Genomic DNA, 21219 nt, shown 5'->3' with positions numbered 1-21219 from the left:
AAAAGTCTAACATATATAGAGTGAAAAACAATTAAATTTTATAACAATACATGTATACTATAATTCCACTTGCAACTTTAAGAAGAAAATACAGATTTCATCTGTTGCACCATTGTAAATATCTTCATTAATTAGGAAACATATAGTCATGTCTGATTTATTTCTCTTATCATCATACATTAATGTTCTTCAAGTAAAAAATCCAGTATGTTCCTAGAAACCATCTCACCTTCCTAACTTTAAATTCTGTAACAAACTCTGGGATTGGGGGAAAGGTTGGTCTTCCTCAAGCCCACTTCCAAATAAGAGGCACAGTAAGAACACTGGAAAGGCTGATCAATTCACCAGGACCATCACTTTTGTCCCTGTCCTGGGACATTGCTTTTGGACATCAACCCCTTCAGTCTGGTAATCACTGTTCCATTGCTGTATTTGTACCCTCACTGATTCAGATGTCTCGAAGGCTGCAATGCAGCTGCCTTGTTTCTAAGCTTGCCAATCTGTTAGTACCCACACACATGCTCACCTCTCACCCCCAAATCACAGTACTTTATCAGAGTAGTACGTCTTGAAGAGGGCTTCAGGCCAAGACACAATTGATTTGAGAAAGAGCTCCCCACCCCTTTGCCATTCCAGGCTATGCTATGGAGATCTAGTAGCCAATCCAGAGCACTACCTTACCCACCCTTCCACCTGCACCCACCCCACCCAGCCAAAAATCCACCTCCTTACTGGTGAGCATCCTCTAAGGTTCTTGGTGTCTCTTGATTCTAGTAGATTGGAGTGACACAATCTCAAGTTATCAGAGAGTTATCTATCTATTAGTTGTCTATCTATCTAGTTATCTATTTCCTAGCTCCATTCAGTTCGTTTGTTGATTTATTACTGTGACAATTCCATATTGTTTTCATTATTATAGTATTATAATATGCTTCCATATTCATTCATATTTGGATGCTGTGTTCAAATATACTTACCTGTTTTATCCATCTTGCTTTTTTATGGAACCTGATGTTCCATTGACTTTTCAAAACAATTTTGTAATAATTGATATCTGTACAATATTAAGTTATTCTATCCAAGAACATGGATAGACTCTTTGTCTTCATTTTGTCTTTTAGTACAGTGTTACTGTTGCCTTCATGTAGATCCTGTACTTTTCCCATTAAGTAAGTGCTTTAGGATTTTGCTACTATTGTGAATGGGACTGTTTACTCCATTATATCTTCCTATAGATTGTGAATGTTGATTAGGAAAGTTATGGATCATTATATGTTGATATTGTAACCAGCCACTTTATTATTCTCTTTGATTCTAATAGTTTTTAATTTGACTTACTTGATTTTCCTAGGTAGATACGTTGCCTGTTAATGATAAAAAATTGTCTTATTGCCATTGTCTATAGTTTTTATTTAATTACTCTCATCCCCTACATTGGCCGAAAGCTCCAATACACAACTAAATAATGCTTGTTATAGGGGGCCTTCTTATCTTATTTTTAGCTGCTTCATCAAGAAATTTGGTCAGCCATGAATAATTCAACTAACATTTCTCTCTCCCTCAATAGTAAAGAATTCACAGGTTGCTGATATGGTACAACTACTCAAGAAAAGTGCCAACACTGGGGTGCCTGGGTGGCTCAGTGGGTTGAGCCTCTGCCTTCAGCTCAGGTCATGATCTCATGGTCCTGGGATGGAGCCCTGCATTGGGCTCTCTGCCCAGTGGGGAGCCTGCTTTCCTCTCTCTCTCTCTCTCTGCCTGCCTCTCTGCCTATTTGTGATCTCTCTCTCTTTGTTAAATAAATGGATAAAATCTTAAAAAAAAAAAAAAGAAACAAACAAACAGAAGTTCCAACACTGAATCGGGATCTTTATATTTATCTCTGCATCTTCCTTAGTATATTAGGTCTTAGTTAGGTTGCAAAATGGCTCCTTCCCACAATTAAAAAAAAAAAAAATATATATATATGCAATTAGGGACTATTTGGTGCCTATCAAGTTTGGTGCCTCATTGTATCAAGAAAGCAAAAGAAGTTTTGTGGCATATACAGGAATCTCTAGGTACAAATGAGTGAACAACACTCAATCCTTTGACAATCTCCAACAGCTAAAGCAGCTTAGAAAATAAGTATATAACTGGATATCTTGGTCCCCAGAAAGAATATCGATGTTTTGTTAACAAAGAAGGAAGGAAGAATGGATAATGAGTAGACAACCAACCGTGTCTGCCACACTGACTTTTTAAGGGATGCATCTAATGTTTCAGAAATTATTAGGTTGTGTACTGCAATTTTTTATAGAGCATTTTATGGGCCCGAGGAAGCTGTTTTCTATTCTTAGCTTAATGAGGCCTTTTAAAATCAGGAAAGACTGTTGAATGTTATCAAAACTCTTTGTGGCATCTATTGAGAAGATAATATAATGTGTTTGTTTTTCCAATTAATATGTTAATTTAGAGTAATAGATTCCAACCCTTGACTCATTCTTGCAATCTTGGGATAAACAATGCTTGGAATGTGGTTATTCTGTTATTCCATTGTTGTATTTATTTTGAAAATACCATACTCTACTCATATTTTTTGCATTAATGCTCATAAGTGAAATTGATATATAGTTTTCTTTATGCTGTCCCTGTCCAGTTACTTCCATGAGGATTTTGTAGCCACATAAAATGAACTTCTTATCTTTTTATATTTGAAGAGTTCAAATAGAAATTACCTATCACTTCAAAATTAGGTAGGATTCTTTATAAGAATGGAGGCCTATTGGTTTTTACCCCCTTTTATTCCCTTCTTTTATTTAAATTCAATTTAATTAACATATACCATTTTATTAGCTTCAGAGGTAGAATGTAGTGATTCATCACTTGCTTACAACACCCAGTGTTCATTACTTCAAGTGCCCTCCTTAATGCCCACCCAGTTACCCATCCCCTCATCCACTTCTCCGGAAATCCTAAATTTGTTTCCTATAGTTAAGTCTATCCTGATTTGCATCCCTCTCTGTTTTTGTTTTATTTTACTTTTGCTTCCCTTCCCCTATGTTCATCTGTTGTTTCTCAAATTCCACATATGAGTTAAATTATATGGTATTTGCTTTTCTCTGACTGACTTATTTGACTTAGCATAATACCGTCCAATTCCATCCTTGTTGTTGCAAATGGCAAGATTCCATTCATTTTGATGGCTGAGTAATACTCCTTTATTTATTAAGGGTTATGTTTTCTGTTTCACTTTGATTATAATAACTTCAGGTTTTCGTCCTTAATGAAACAATGGTTATTTTGCTACTATATTGAATGAAATGTTTTATCTTCAATATTTTCCTAATTGTTAAAAACTTGAGTCTATTACTTTGGCAATTTTGATGTTTTGTTCACATTTTTATTCCTTCCCAAATAGATTATCAATTCTACATTGATTTCTTCTTTTTTTTCATTTAGGATTTTATTAAATTATTGGAGTGGGGGGAGTAGCGATGCGGGGAGAGGCAGAGGAAGAGGAAGAGGCAGGCTTCCCCCTGAGCAGGGAGCCAAACAAGGGCCTTGATCCCAGGACCCCCAGATTATGACCTGAGTGAAGACAGACACTGAACTAACTGTGTTACCCAGGAGCCCCTGATTTCTTTTTTAGCTTGAGTTATTTTAAAGAATTTTGGGGAAAATTTTAATGTGAATACTAGGAAGTATTTCTTTTTATTTTTCTTTGTTATTGTTATCCACAACAGTGGATGCCTATTGTTTTGTGCTACCTGGCATTCAGCAACCCCTCTAATTTGGCAGTAAGCCTTCACTGGGTGAGAGTCTCAAAAGAGACTTCATGGATAAGTATAGCAGCAAGAATTCAGTGGCAGCAAAAAATCAGTTCACAAGATGGCACCTAAACTAGACCTTCAGCATGATTTCTGGGGTCTGTCCTGTCCTTCCTTGTTTCTTGCCTATTCTCCTACTTGCAGGCAATTCTATAGGTTCCCTATTATCCTTCTAATAGATTTCTTTGCTGCTTAAAGGAATCATAGTAAGTCCTGTTGGTTCCAACCAAGAACTGCTTTTATTGGTAATTTATGATTTTCCTACTTGAGAACTAGACAAGATCCATAAAATTTCTGTGTTATGGAAATTTGTGGAGTTTTTATCCCCCTCAGGGCCTAATAGAGAGTTACATTTTATTAATAGTCTATTTTTGCTACTTCCCATTTTGTTAAGTACCTTTCACGTATCAAAGTTGTTTCTTACATAATTGAAGTATCTCTCTTTGTTCCCTATTTGGTTCATAAGCTTCTGAGATAAGTGGGTTTAAGTCTTACATTGTTGTTATAAACCTGGTCAGGTCACGGTCATTTCATTGGTGGACTCCCAAATGTTAGTTTCTGTAGGCGTTTCTCGTGGGACAGTTTCTCCACAGAAGAATCTTCCAGTCCTTTGACAAGAGAGATATAAGGCTAGCTGCCAGTGTGCTAGCTAAAGAGTATCAGAAGAGATCCAAGAATATCCCCCATAAGACATCTATTTTCTCTTGAAATACACTCTACTCAACTGTTTTTTATACAATGCTTAACCTCTGATTTAAGACATGGTATTCCAACTTCCCCATGAAAATAACCTCCTGTCCTCTGAAGTGTTGGGGAAGGTGGGCAATTAGTTGTTTAGAATAGTGGGGGCTGCTAGGGCTTAACTAATCCTCATACAGACATCCAACATCCTGATTTTTGGTACGTCTCTGGTTCTTTCCTGTCCAGGTAACTTATTGCTTTTCTAAGATTCTCTGATCCAAATAACCTTGCTTCTCATTTGCATTTCTTCTACAAGCCTTTAGGTTTCAGCTGTTTCCAATATGCTAAACAGATCACACCCATCCAGCTGCTTTCCTTTGTTGTAAATCTGCTGACATCTCTGGCCCACAGTCTCTTCCTCAGCTTTTTTTCTTTATGGAGATTTTATATATAAATATATTTTATATGCATATGTGTATGTTCATAATATATTTAAATTCATATCCATGTATATATAATAGGTTTCTTAAAGTAGATTTTCATTTCAGAATGGAGAGGTTTCTTTGATTTCTTTCTCTCTCCTTTCTTACCTTACTTTTAGTGATAGAAATAATATTTTCCCTCTCCATTTCTTAAAATCTTTTTTAAATTTATAAAAGCATTTTTGCTGAAGTTCGGGTAGGTCAAGGAATGGAATGAAAAAGAGAGGAGCCTGGGGTGCCTCAGTTGCTCAGTTGGTTAAGTACCTGCCTTAGGCTCAGGTCATGATTCTGGAGTCCTGGGATTGAGCCCCACATCAAGTCCAGCATCAAGTCGCTCACAGGGCTCCCTGCTCCACAGGGAGTCTACTTATCCCTCTGCTTCTCTCCCTATTCATCCTCTCTCTCACTCACTCTCTCTCAAATAAATAAATAAATAAAATGTTTAAGAGAGAGAGAGGTGCTTGGGATAAAAAAAAAAATGTAAGGAGTCACTTGTTCCCATGTCCTAACCCTGCATTTGCATGACCCTGAGAGTGAAAGCCTCCTCTAATATTGTTCCCAAGATGCTTCTCTTGACTTACTCTAGTCCTTAACCTAGTGCTGAAGGCATTCCTTGTCTGCACTGCACTCAAAGAATAGAGCTGAAACAGAACATCATTATCTGACTTCATTGGCCTTAGGAGTCAGCAGACAGAATTTGGAGCTGCCAGAGTGACTGGAAATCAATGGAGGAAATCCCAGAAAGAAAGGAATCACTTTGTGTATACACTTCTCTCAAATTTTTTGCTGATTCTTGAACAATACATGCATGAGACTCCAAGGAGCCTAGCACAAGACTCAACATCCCTAAGAATGATGACAGAATTTAAATTCTCTACAGTGTTTTACAGAATCTAATATCATTTACTAGCTTTAAGATAAAGTATTTTCAGTTTTGCAAAAAAACTTAAAAATATGACCTATAATGAATAAAAAATAGTTAATAGGGAAAAAAACCCTACAAATATCCAAATACCTCAGAATGAATAAACAAACAAGAACTTGAAAGTAGCAATGATAAATATGTTATAGAATTTATATGAAAAAATGCATTTAATGGCAAAACAGTGGAGAATTGCACATTTTGACACTGTATTTCACATATTGAAACTATGAATGAGAATCAGTGAAAATCCTAACACTAAAAAATACAATAACTAAAATGAAATATTTACTGGACCATAGTAATAGCAAATTAGACACAACAGAAGAGATTACCAGTGACCTTGAAAACAAGTCAATAGAGAATAAAAATTACAGTAATTCTTTTTTAAAGAACCAAGAGCATAGTGTATACATTAATGACAAGTTGGTAGAGTTCTCTAATACATATGTAACTGTAATCTCAGGAGAGGGGATAGGTAATGGGGAGTAAAAAAAATACTTGAAGATACATGGCTGAAATTTCTCCTAAACTGATCAAAAACAGTATCACACAGATATAAAAAATTCAAGCAGAATAAACACACACACATACACACACATAAGAATTCACACTAAGGTACATCACAGTCAAACAGCTAAAAAAACAAAGATGAAGGGAAAATCTTAAAGATTTCCTGAAGGAACAAAACACATTACTTTCAGTGAAACAGTGACAGCATCGAGCTGACTTCTTCTCAGAATCTATGGAAACTGTTAAACAGTGGAACAATATGTTTAAAGTGCTAGAACAAGAGGTCGGTCAACCCAGAATCCTATATCTAGCTGACAAGTATCTCAAAAATCAAGACAAAATAGTTATTTTCAGATAAACAAATGTTAGAAATTTTATCTTCTACAATTCTTACTCTATAAAAATGTTAAAGGGAGTTTTCTAGAAAAAGGTGAAACAATATCAGATGGAAATTTAAATCTGTAAGAAGGAATAAAAAGGAGTAGAAGTGGTAGGTATGTGAATAAACATAAAAGACTAGTTTTCTTTTTTTCTTAAAATTTTAAAAGGAAATTGACTTTTTGAAGCAAAAAGTAATAACAATATATCATGGGGCTTATAACACATAGTAGTAAAATACATATTAATAATAGCACAAAAGATGGGAGGGTTATAAGTGAAAAAATATCGCTATAAAACTCACACATTGTAAGTGAAGGAATGTTATTAATTCAAAATAGTAATAAGTTAAGATGTATATACAATCTCTAGTACAAACTCTAAAAATTAAATCTGTGGACGTTATCCACAGATAACCTGGGGTTATCATAAAATCACCCCGGAACCCAGTATGTCAGCCAGTAAGCAATGGTTTCCTCCAAAACTCCTCATCTGGGATCCTATTATCAAAGTTGTAGGCTATAGAGTGCCTTTCTCCCCATGTTAACAAGTCTGCAGAAAGAAGTGTAAAGATGTAAAGAAACATGTAAATAACTTTCTTATTTCAATCATTCTATGAATGATATCTAGCTCATGTTTTGATTGCCCCCTGTGATCCACATAATTGCAGTGAGCATGTAAATTCTGGAAGCAACTAGAAGAATCAAAGTAGTTTTGGACACTGGTGCAGTGGTGTGTATAGACCTGTCAAGTCCACCCTGAATCAGTTTGCTTATTGGGACCACCAGCATGCATATCTCTTGGCCCTCAACCCACTATATACAACCATAAGCATGGGAGCAGTATGTAAACACATTCTGCACATATGCTTTGTGCCCCAGTACAGAGAAGTAAGTAAGGTATTATGATAAACTTCTAAGATGCTTCAGTCAACCAGTTTAAAATAAAGAGGACCAGGGAAGCAAGCAAACACAATTTTTAGTTTAGGGATTCTAATACATGTAAAGCAAGTTTACAATAGAAAGAAGACAAGCTATGATCCAGGGGAAAAAATGTTCCTTGTTGTAGAATGGAGTGGCACTAAAAGTAATTATAGGTACCTCAGGCTAACCTTAGGAAGCATTCCAGATGCACAATCTATCAGAGACCCATAACTTAAGGGATACTATTAAGGAATTTTAACAATTGCAAGTTCATGATTATATGTGTGAATTTAATATGTATGGATTAAAACATGAAAATATGGGTCAATGAAGGAAAAGACATTTCATCAATTTCAAATTGTTTCCTTGGTGATTAAAACCAGAAAAGGAAAGTGAATTTCTCCTCTCTCCCTCTGACCTACAAAGCATTGTTTGGCCCCAGCTCAGGGCAGAGCACTCCTGCTTGCCCATGATGGATTAGAGTAGATACTGGGACGTTGGTCACTTGTAGCTGCCATTCATAGTTATCATCCCTAAAATAACAAACTACTTACAAATTGTATTCCTTACCTGGAAGTTCTGATTTAGGCCTTTTCAGGAAGAGTTCAAGTTTGTCTGTAAACCAGAACCGTAACTTGAATTTGTATGTCATCTTACTTGAGAAAAATTTTATAGAACCTCCTTTTATATGTGACATTAGGCTCAGTAGTGTATCTTAGAAAGGGCATCAGAGTGAGAGACTGAAAATGTGGATTATAGCTGTGCCCCACCTCTCTGCCTCTACCTGTATGACTTTGGGCAATTCCCTCCACTTCCCTGAACATCAGTTTTCTTATGAGTAAAATGATAATTTCCATTTAAAAGTGACCCTTAGATAGAGAAGCATCTTTCATGCCAATGGGCCTCAAAAAAAGGCTGGGGTAGCGATTTTCATATCAGACAAATTAGATTTTAAACTAAAGACTGTAGTCAGAGATCCAGAAGGACACTACATCATTCTTAAAGGGACTATCCACCAAGATGATCTAACAATTGTAATATCTTTTTTTTAAAGATTTTATTTATTTATTTGACAGAGAGAGATCACAAGTAGCAGAGAGGCAGGCAGAGAGAGAGAGAGAGAGGAGGAAACAGGCTACCTGCTGAGCAGAGAGAGCCCAATGCGGGACTCGATCCCAGGACCCTGAGATCATGACCTGAGCTGAAGGCAGCGGCTTAACCCACTGAGCCACCCAGGTGCCCCACAATTGTAAATATCTATGCCCCCAATATGGGAGCAGCGAATTACATAAGAAAACTGAATCAAGATAAAGAGTCATATTGATATGAATACACTAATCGTTGGAGATCTTAACACGCCTCTCTCAGAAATAGACAGATCATCAAAGCAGAAAATCAATAAAGAAACAAGAGCATTGAATGACACATTGGACCAGATGGACCTCATAGATATACAGAACATTCCACCCTAAAACAACAGAATACTCATTTTTCTCAAGTGCACATGGAACTTTCTCCAGAACAGACCAGATACTGGGTCACAAACCAGGACTCAACAGATAACAAAAGACTGACATTATTCCTTGAACATTCTCAGATCACAATGCTTTGAAACTGGAGCTCAATCACAAGGAAAAGTTCCGAAGGAACTCAAACATCTGGAAGTTAAAGACCACCTTGCTTAAGAATGCTTGGATCAACCAGGAGATCAAGGAAGAACTGAAACAATTCATGGAAACCAATGACAATGAAGACACTTTGGTCCAAAACCTATGGGATACAGCAAAGGCAGTCCTAAGGGGGAAATACATAGCCATCCAAGCCTCCCTCAAAAAAATTGAAAAATCCAGAACACACCAGCTGTCTCTACACCTTAAAGAACTGGAGAATCAACAACAAATCAAACCAACTCCACACATAACAAGGGAAATCATCAAGATTAGAGCTGAGATCAATGAGGAAGAAACCAGAGATACAGTAGAACGTATCAATGAAACTAAAAGCTGGTTTTTTGAAAGAATCAATAAGATTGATAAACCATTGGCCACAATAATCCAAAAGAAAAGAGAGAAAGTTCAAATACATAAAATTATGAATGAAAAGGGAGAGATCACAATGAACACCAAGGAAGTAGAAGCAATCATCAGACGTTATTATCAACGGTTATATGCCAATAAACTAAGCAACCTAGATGAAATGGATGCATTCCAGGAAAACTATAAACTCCCAAATTGAACCAGGAAGAAATTGACAACCTGAATAGTGATCAAATGCCTCCCAAAAAACAAGAGCCCAGGACCTGATGGATTCCCCAGAAAATTCTACCAAACTTTCAAAGAAGAAATAACACTTATTCTCCTGAAGCTGTTTCAAAAAATTGAAGCAGAAGGAAAACTTCCTGACTCTTTCATGAAGCCAGCATTATCCTGATCCCCAAACCAGGAAAAGACCTTACCAAAAAGGAGAATTTTAGACCAACATCACTGATGAATATGGATGCTAAGATTCTCAACAAGATCTTAGCCAACAGGATCCAACAGCACATTAAAAAGATTATCCACCATGACCAGGTGGGATTCATCCCTGGGCTACAAGGATGGATCAACATTCACAAATCAATCAATGTGATACAACAAATTAATAAGAGAAGAGAGAAGAACCACATGGTCCTCTCAATTGATGCAGAAAAAGCATTTGACAAAATCCAGCATCCGTTCCTGATTAAAACACTTCAAAGTATAGGGGTAGAGGGAACATTCCTGAACTTCATCAAATCTATCTATGAAAGACCCACAGCAAATATCATCCTCAATGGGAAAAAGCTTGCAGCCTTCCCGTTGAGATCAGGAACACACCAAGGATGCCCACTCTCACCACTCTTGTTCAACATAGTATTAGAAGTCCTAGCAACAGCAATCAGACAACAAAGGGAAATAAAAGGTATCCAAATTGGTAATGAAGAAGTCAAACTCTCTCTCTTTGCAGATGACATGATTCTTTATATGGAAAACCCAAAAGACTCCACCCCCAAACTACTAGAACTCATACAGCAATTCAGCAATGTGGCAGGATACAAAGTCAATGTGCAGAAATCAGTGGCTTTCTTATACACTAACAATGAAAATACAGAAAGGGAAATTAGAGAATCGATTCCATTTACTATAGCACCAAGAACCATAAGATACCTGGGAATAAACCTAACCAAAGAGGTAAAGGATCTGTACTCGAGGAACTACAGAACACTCATGAAAGAAATAGAAGAAGACACAAAAAGATGGAAGACCATTCCATGCTCTTGGATGGGAAGAAAAAACATTGTTAAAATGTCTATACTGCCTAGAGCAATATATACTTTTAATGCCATTCTGATCAAAATTCCACCGGTATTCTTCAATGAGCTGGAGCAAATAATCCTAAGATTTGTATGGAATCAGAAGAGACCCCGAATCGCTAAGGAAATGTTCAAAAACAAAAATAAAGCTGGGGGCATCACATTACCTGATTTCAAGCTTTACTACAAAGCTGTGCTCACCAAGACAGCATGGTACTGGCATAAAAACAGACACATAGACCAATAGAACAGAGTAGAGAGCTCAGATATGGACCCTCAACACTATGGGCAAATAATCTTTGACTAAACAGGAAAAAATATACAGTGGAAAAAAGTCTCTTCAATAAATGGTGCTGGGAAAACTGGACAGCTATATGTAGAAGAATGAAACTCGACCATTCTCTTAAACTGTTCACAAAGATAAACTCAAAATGGGTAAAAGACCTCAATGTGAGACAGGAATCCATCAGAATCCTAGAGGAGAACATAGGCAGTAATCTCTTCGATATCAGCCACAGCAGCTTCTTTCAAGATATGTCTCCAAAGGCAAAGGAAACAAAAGCGAAGATGAACTTTTGGGACTTCATCAAAATCAAAAGCTTCTGCACAGCAACGGAAACAGTCAAGAAAACAAAGAGGCAACCCACGGAATGGGAGAAGGTATTTGCAAATGACAGTACAGAGAAAAGGTTGATATCCAGGATCCATAATAAACTCCTCAAACTCAACACACACAAAACAGAAAATCATATCAAAACATGGGCAGAAGATATGGACAGACACTTCTTCAATAAAGACATACAAATGGCTATCAGACACATGAAAAAATGTTCATCATCACTAGCCATCAGGGAGATCCAAATTAAAACTACATTGAGATATCAACTTACACCAGTTAGAATGGCCAAAATTAGCAAGACAGGAAACAACATGTGTTGGAGGGGATGTGGAGAAAGGGGAATCCTCTTACACTGTTGATGGGAATGCAAGTTGGTGCAGCCTCTTTGGAGAACAGTGTGGAGATTCCTCAAGAAATTAAAATAGATCTTCCCTATGACCCTGCCATTGCACTCCTGGGTATTTACCCCAAAGATACAGATGTAGTGAAAAGAAGGGCCATCTGTACCCCAGTGTTTATAGCAGCAATGGCCACGGTCGCCAAACTGTGGAAAGAACCAAGATGCCCTTCAACAGATGAATGGATAAGGAAGATGTGGTCCATATACCATATGGAGTATTATGCCTCCATCAGAAAGGACAAATACCCAACTTTTGTAGCAACATGGACGGGACTGGAAGAGATTATGCTGAGTGAAATAAGTCAAGCAGAGAGAGTGAATTATCATATGGTTTCACTTATTTGTGGAGCATAACAAAAAGCATGGAGGACACGGGGAGTTAGAGAGAAGGGGGTTGGGGTAAATTGGAAGGGGAGGTGAATCATGAGAGACTATGGACTCTGAAAAATAATCTGAAGTGTTTCAAGTGCCGGGGGGGTGTGGGAGGTCGGGGTACAAGGTGGTGGGTATTATAGAGGGTACGGATTGCATGGAGCACTGGGTGTAGTGAAAAAATAATGATACTGTTATGCCGAAAATAAATAAATGAAAAAAATGGAATATTTTAAAAATATGATCTATTGCTGACATGAAAAGATAATATACTTTTATTTACTGTATTGTATAAATACAAAATAAAAATGATTTATTACTATATGGAAAAATATTCACAACATATTTATGAATGAAAATTACAGATGGAAAACAATATTAAAAATAAATAAAGTGACCCTTAAATCCTTTTGTTATATATTTTTTGATAATTATAGTAACGTGATAGATAAACCTCCTCAACAGAATAATGCACAGAGTTAGACAAATGTTTGTCTCCCATTTTCTGTTTTCCATTTGGCACCTTCCAAGACCAAGCTAACAATAAATATAGATAGATTACAGACAGATATAGATATAGATAGTTATGACAGATATAAACCTATAGATACGGGTATATAATTTAGTCTTTGTCTGCTAAGGAAACTTAGTACCCGATGTTTTCAGATATTTTACCATAGGCCAGGCCTCCTGATATCTTCCCTCTCACACTCTTCTTGACACAGTACCTATATTTTCCCCCTGTCCTCTTCAGCATGTGAAATGCCAAAACACATGGAGGCAAGAACTTTGCAGAAAGAACAGTGGTTAAAGGACTGTGTGAAAGGGGAAATGGAAAACAAGTAAGGAGATCATAATTGGCAGAGATGTGTCGATATGGGCTTCCCCACATATCACAAAGAAAGGCTTTTTCTTTCCAGATAAGAAACAGATTGACAAATTTCTCCTCACTCTTTGGACGTTGTATGGATTAGACTACAAGGCTTGAACATGAATGAAAGCCTTATTCTTTAAGTTTGTGTGTGCGTGCATGCGCTCGCACGTGTGTGTGTGTATTATGTGTGAAAGAGAGACTTGAATCTGCCCTTCTGCTCTCCAAGAGACCCTGAATTCCTATGTATAAGATGGATATTCAAAGAGAGCTACCCATAAGAAAAAGCTTTTTATGGCTTTTTTACTACCTTCCCCAACATGACACACATTATAAAATTTCAGTTTTAATTTCAGGGATTCACAAATCCCTAATGTCCATCCATGGCATCCAAGATGGGAAGCTTTCAATCATATAACTAAGTTCCTTTTTTTTTTTTTAATTTGACACAAAAAGGGGGGGCCAAGGGGGGATGGGGGGGGGGGGAGCAGGCTCCCTTCTGAGCAGAGAGCTCTGTGTAGGGCTCAATCCCAGGACCCTGGGATCATGACCTGAGCCAAAGGCAGTGGCTTTAACCCACTGAGCCACCCAGGCACCCCTGGAGAGCCATTCTATTTTTTTTTAATTTATTTTTTTCAGCGTAACAGTATTCATTGTTTTTGCACCACACCCAGTGCTCCATGCAATCCCACCACCTGGTTCCCCCAACCTCCCACCCCCCACCCCTTCAAAACCCTCAGATTGTTTTTCAGAGTCCATGGTCTCTCACAGTTAACCTCCCCTTCCAATTTCCCTCAACTCCCTTCTCCTCTCCATCTCCCCTTGTCCTCCATGCTATTTGTTATGCTCCACAAAGAAGGGCCATCTGTACCCCAATGTTTATAGCAGCAATGGCCACAGTCACGAAACTATGGAAAGAACCAAGATGCCCTTCAATGGACGAATGGATAAGGAAGATGTGGTCCATATATACTATGGAGTATTATGCCTCCATCAGAAAGGATGAATACCCAACTTCTGTAGCAACGTGGACAGGACTGGAGAACCATTCTTAATGGTCGGGTCTCCCTCAGGCTTATTAGAGAATCACATTCACCTTCACCACTTGAAACAATCCTGCCAGTCCTATAAGAAAATGAAGAAAATAAATGGGCATTCGTGCTGGAGATAATTTACCTAATCAGAGTTCAACCAAAGAGAGTAATGAATTAATTATTCAGCAAAAGTCCCAGATGACAGTCTAGGATTTTTTCCAAGTAGATCAACAACTGTCATCACTAGAGCCCTTGCTAGAGTGCCCAGCCTTTCTCCCTACATGACCCTGCACATTTATTTGGTGCCCATGTGTTCCAAGGTCAATATTCTCCTCATGCATTAACTAAATTTCATTCTGAAGGATTTCAAATGCAACAGAAGTTGATCCACTACACAGATGAAAGAGCTGCTTAACAGCTGTGATAAAGGAAATTAAAACAATTGGACACTCTTTCTATTGGGAATTAAACTATTTTCACTAAGACTCACACATACCAGAGTGCTGGAAGAGCTGACAACAAACAAATTGAAATGAAGGATGACACAGCAAATTTACTCTTACATTTGGAACTTGTGAAAAAGGCAAAATACTTTCAAAAAGGAGCTAATTTTTATCTTTACAAGTCTTCTTTCTTCTAGGAAATCTATCCCTCTAAAAATGCCAATAAAACCCCTCAGTAAATTTTTTTTTGGTAGAGAAACACAATAATTTTATAATGTCAATGATATCAATTCATACAAGTTTATAGAAAATTTTTTCATAAAATATAATCAAAAGTCAAAATAAGAGTTATGGGTTAATGGATTAGTCATCATAGCTCACTGGATTAAGTATCATTCCAGGTCCTGGCTCACCAAAAGTGGTAACTGAAGAGAGTTTAATAAAGGGGTAATTTACAACATACTGCATACCCTAGTCAGGGTTCTCCAAAGGAACAGAACCAGTAGGATGTATATGTACAGAAGCCAGGGGGGTGGGAGGGAAGAAATTTATTCAAAGGGTTTGATTCATGCAGTTATGGAGGCTGAGAACTCTCAAGATCTGTAGTCAGCAATATGGGGACTCTGGAGAGTCAAGGTGTACTTCCAGGTCTAATAAAAAAATCTCAAAATCTGGGAGGCTCGATGATATTAATTCCTGTCTAAAGGACAAAAGGAATGCAAGAAGAGCTGCTGTTTCATTATGAGTCTGAAGGCCACAAAGGACTGATGTCCCAGATCAAATAGTCATGCAGGAGAAGTCCCCTCTTACTCAGCCTTTTTTGTTCTATGCAGGCCTTCAACTGATCAGATGAGGCCCACCCACATTAGAGTGAGCAATCTGCTTTACTCAATCTACTGATTCAAATGTTAATCTCATCCAGAAACATCCTCACAGAATACACAGACAGACACACAGAATACATCCTCATAGACACACCCAGTATAATGTTTTGACTAAACATATGCGCACTCCTTTAGCCCACTCAGGTTGACACAGATGATTAACCATCACACAAGGGATTGACTGAGTTTGAGAAAACCAAATGCCTGAGGCTAAAACAGTATTCCTATTCTGGCTATCAGCAGCCAAAAGCTACAACCTCTAGGTCTGGAAGAGGAAGTCCTTAGTACATCCCACAGAGTATAAAAGTTGCTCAAGGACTGAAAGTTTTGACAGGGAGGGAGCGATGCAATAAATATCCTAAAGATCAGCTTCTTCCATCATAGTTCAGTATAGAAAAGAATAGATATCAAAAATGGATGAGTAAAAGGAAAGTATCCTTTAAATTCAGGGGAAATGACAAAAGTTTTAAAATTGTGGCTGAAAGCAATAGCTATGCATGCATGATGGAATCCACTTGGTAGTTTCTATGGTCTGTGAATTTTATCAACATAGTATCTATATAACAAAATACAGATACTGATGCACCATCCACACCTATCAAAAAGAACCTCAGAGTTCTGAGGTCAGGCATGAATACACTTTTATGTTTCTACATATGATTCTTTCCCATATTGTAGGGCACTATCCGTAAGGATGGTTGTTTTCGGGGCACCTGGGTGGCTCAGTGGGTTAAGCCTCTGCCCTCAGCTCTGGTCATGATCTCAGGGTCCTAGGATCGAGTCCCACATCGGGCTCTCTGCTCAGCCAGGAGCCTGCTTCCCCCTCTCTCTCTGCCTGCCTCTCTGCCTATCTGTGATGTCTCTCTGTCAAATAAATAAATAAAATCTTTTTTAAAAAAAGGATGATTGTTTTCATCTGTCATCTAGTTATTTTGGGATCATATCTCTGTTTCAAAAATAAGCTATAATAATTGTTTTTTTCAAAGGTAAAATGTTTATATGATGCCAAAAACTCATCTTTTATTTTCATCGAGGTGATTTCATTGATTACTTATGAGTTATCTATCCCATACATCCACGCAGGCCTCATTATATCAGCCTGAAACACATGGTGAGAAACACAGCCCATCTGTACCCTTTCTCTATTACAACAACGCTCCCAGAACAACAGAGAAGAACTTCCTTCTATAAAGGAGAAAAACAGGGTCACAAGTCAATGGTCAGATTCAAGGAAAATTTCTCAATCCCCTTATTACCTTTTAGCCTGGAATAACACCTGTTAGCACTTTCCTTTGTCCTGTTTTTTTTTTTGGTTGTTGTTGTTGTTGACTCCATTTGAAGGCTGCAGCTTTATCATAGACCTTCTGAGAAGTGAAACATGTTGAGAACATGCTCTACACACATATGTGACAAAGACAGTCATAATGGAAAGATACAGGGAAAAGTACTTTTACTATATGGACACAGACCTGTGTGCTTTATATATATAGTATCCCACTAAAATCTTGCAACTGTTCTATATCATTATTAGCATCATTATGCTAGGTTTAAGATGAGATGTTTATATGTCAAAGAAATTAAATAATATGCTAAGGTCACATAGTTATTAAGTGACCAAAATCATGATCCAAAGACCACAATCTTCTGGATATTTTTTACACCTCTGATGTCAAGTTAGAAAGCTAGAGAGAAGGTTAAATCAAGCAGTGAGACAAACATTAGGCTCTGCGAACTATTTTTCAGGATATGCACAAGTAGATTTGCTTAAAAATATGTGTAAAGGATGACAGGAAATGTCTGTGTTTGGGGCACAAGTGATTTCAAAATGGGTTTCATTAATTACTCACAAAGGGGAACATAGTATCATGGCACAGAAAACTCTATCGTGATGATGCTTCAGTGCATCCCTCCAGCTGAAAAGGTCACAAAGATCTCAACTGCCAGAATGAATAGCAGATCCTTGCAACATGGCAGGGACAATAGGTGAGGCAAAACTGTGAAGGGAGAATTAGCAAAAAGCACATCATTTCAGATGTACATACCTACATGATACCAGTAATCCTTTTAAATGCACAGTCATTTGTCATTTTTATCATTAAGAAGTAAGCAACAATTTTGAAGAATACATTGTTCATTGCCTCCTTGAAACCCTGCAGATCATGCAGTTACAATACAAATATAGGTCTGTAGTATTTATCTTGAGGAATAGTAATTGAGATGAGAAAGATAAGGAATCTAAAGACAGATAAATTTGGTCTCAGTCTTGGAGCTCCCATTTATTTGCTGTATGACCTTGAAAAAATTACTGGATATACATATGTATTTATGTATTACATGCTGGAAGCTCTTTTAGAACCTTTCTGTGGATTAATTCATATAATTCCATAATAATTTCATAAAGTTGATCCCATTATTATTCTTTTAAGTAGCAGAGCTAGGGTTAAAATATAACCAATCTCCTCTAAAGCCCAGCTCCTAACTACTCTATTTCACTATCTACATGCCTATACTATTTGGTTTGTGTAATTATTAAGATAATATGTTTTATTGAAGATATTTTTTGGAGAGGATGTGGCAAAAAGGGAACCCTCTTACACTGTTGGTGGGAATGCAAGTTGGTGCAGCTACTTTGGAAAACAGTCTGGAGATTCCTCAAAAAATTAAAAATAGAGCTACCCTATGACCCTGCAATTGCACCACTGGGTATTTACCTCAAAGATACAGATGTAGTGAAAAGAAGGGCCATATGTACCCCAGTGTTCTTAGCAGCAATGGCCATAGTTGTCAAACTGTGGAAAGAGCCAAGATGCCCTTCAACAGACAAATGGATAAAGAAGATGTGGTCCATATATACAATGAAATATTATGCAACAATCAGAAAGGATGAATACCCAACTTTTGTATCATCATGGATGGGACTAGAGGCGATTATGTTGAGTGAAATAAGTCAAGAAGAGAAAGTCAATTATCATTCAGTTTCACTTACTTGTAAGCATAAGGAATAACATGAAGGACATTAGGAGAAGGAAAGGAAAAGTGAGTTGGGGGAAGTTGGAGAGGAAGACAAACCACGAGAGACTGTGGACTCAGAAACAAACTGAGGGTTTTGGAAGGGAGGGGGGTGGGGGATGGGTGAGCCTGGTGGTGGATATTAAGGAGGGCACACATTGCATGGAGCACTGGGTATGGTATATAAAAAATGAATCTAGGAACACTGAAAAAATAGAAAAAATAAATAAAAAGATAGTTTGTTTTAAATGCCTAACAATGATTAATAAAGATGAGTTCTTTTTGGTAAACAAAACTCATTGTTGTCTTTCTTGCCCCACCTCCACCTTACCCCATACTTAAAGGGGTATCATTGCTGTGAATTGATTAGTTTTAAGGATAATCACTGGCTTTCATTTTATAAAAAAAGGATCATAGTAAAGGATGTATAAGTAAGTCTATTTTAGGAGAAAAATCACACTTTTTCTTGCTGGATGATACATTCTGAGTAGTCTCTCTCTCTCTCTTTTTTTTTCATTGTGTTATGTTAGTCACCATACAATACATCATTAGTTTTTGATATAGTGTTCCAAGATTCATTGGTTCATCTCCTCCACTTTGATTCCCCCCTCACTTTTCCTTTCCTTCTCCTAATGTCCTCCATGTTATTCCTTATGATTCACAAGTAAGTTGAAACCATATGATAATTGACTTTCTCTGCTTGACCTATTTCACTCAGCATAATCTCCTCCAGTCCCATCCATGTTGATCCAAAGGCTGGGTATCATCCTTTTTGATGGCTGAGTAACATTCCATTGTATATATGGACCACATCTTTATCCTTTCATCTGTTGAAGGGCACCTCAGCTCTTTCCATAGTTTGGCTATTGTGGAGTAGTCTCTTTTTTATGATTAAACAAGTTGAATGAAGAGAACATCTTTGCATCTGCATATCATGATATCCTATGCCTCATAACACATCAAACAACTAAAAACAAAACCAAAATAATATGCAGATTTCAAATTTAAAAATGGCATCTCTTTAGTAAGCTCTGGTAAGATTTCTGACTCTTCATACCAAAAGCCAGAAAGATACAAACAGATGAAAAGTCACAGAAATAACAACACAGAAGAGCAATAATCCTCATAAGAAGCAGTAAAAAGAAGATTTCATGCTGTAGAAAAACTGAACCAATGGTGTGGAGCCGAATTTTCAAAACTCTCAAAGAGACCAAAAGGTTAAAAAAAAAAAAGAAGAAGAAGAAGAAAGAAAGAAAATTGGTAAAAAGAGGGATGAAAGAAAATGGTAGAGATAATTTATTCAGTGGTCCAAATATCAATGTCTCTGAAAGATGTACAGTTAATTCTCATTATATGTAGTAATTATTTTCTGTAAAATTGTTCCAAACACTGAACTAGTGAGTCCTGAACCACTGTTGATAGGAGAAAAATAAGGTCAAGTTTCTGCAAGACTCTGGTCACATTTCATCAAGTAATTAATACATAACTTCTTAAATGTGTATCTGTATCTAAATATAATTTATCTCATATATATATATGTGTGTGAGTGTGTATGTGTATTTTTAATTATATATTTATTTAATTAGATATTTATTATATAAAAATAATTATATATATAACTATTTTAATGTTTAACTAACATTGAGCTCAAAGCCAACAGCACTGTGACTCATACCTAAAGGGAGCTTATCTACTACACATTTTCTTTATAAGGCACATCACAGCCTTTCTGCACTTAGAACACTAGACAGCACTGTAGCACTACACTTGGGAGACAATTTAAACAGAAAAACCACCAACAAAAAGAATGAAATGTGAAAAAACATGGCACTAAATACAACATATATATGTGGGTGTACACACACACACACACACACAGACACACACGTGTGCGTGTATAGATCTACATATATATGTGTAATCAAATAGACCTATGCATGTAAACATCATTTCATATAGTGAACATATACCAGAAATACATGTATCAAAATAAGTGATTGCTTCTAAAATTTGTGCCAAAATGACTTTTATTTTCTTCTTGATGTTTCACTGTATTCTCCAAATGTTCCAAAGTAAATATGTTTTACCTTTTGAAAAAAGATTTATTCTCTTATTTGAGAGAGAGAGAGCATGAACAGGGTTTAGGGGGAAAGGCAGTGGGAGAGGAAGAGAGAATCCTCAAGTGGACTCCACAATGAGTATGGGGCTCAACTTGGGACTCAATCTCACAACCCTGAGACCACTACCTGAGCTGAAACCAAGAGTCAGACACTTAACCTATTGAGACACCCAGGTGCCCTTGTGTTTTGCTTTTGAAATCAAGATTAGATTTTAAAAAGAGGGTCAGTCATAAATATAAATAATTCAGACTTTTTAAAAAAGATTTATCTAAAAGAGAGAGTGTAAGTGAATCAAGGGAGGGATATAGGGAGAGGATCTCTCCCTCAGCTTGGAGCCCTACATGAGATCATGACCTGAGCAGAAACCAAGAGGCAGAAGCTCAACTGACTGAACCACCCAGGTGCCCCTAAATAATTCAGATTTTTAA

This window comes from Mustela nigripes, chromosome 1, assembly GCF_022355385.1.
Source record: "Mustela nigripes isolate SB6536 chromosome 1, MUSNIG.SB6536, whole genome shotgun sequence".
NCBI classification, from domain to species: domain Eukaryota; kingdom Metazoa; phylum Chordata; class Mammalia; order Carnivora; family Mustelidae; genus Mustela; species Mustela nigripes.
The sequence above is the reverse complement of the archived record's forward strand: the minus strand, read 5'-3'. Positions refer to the sequence as shown.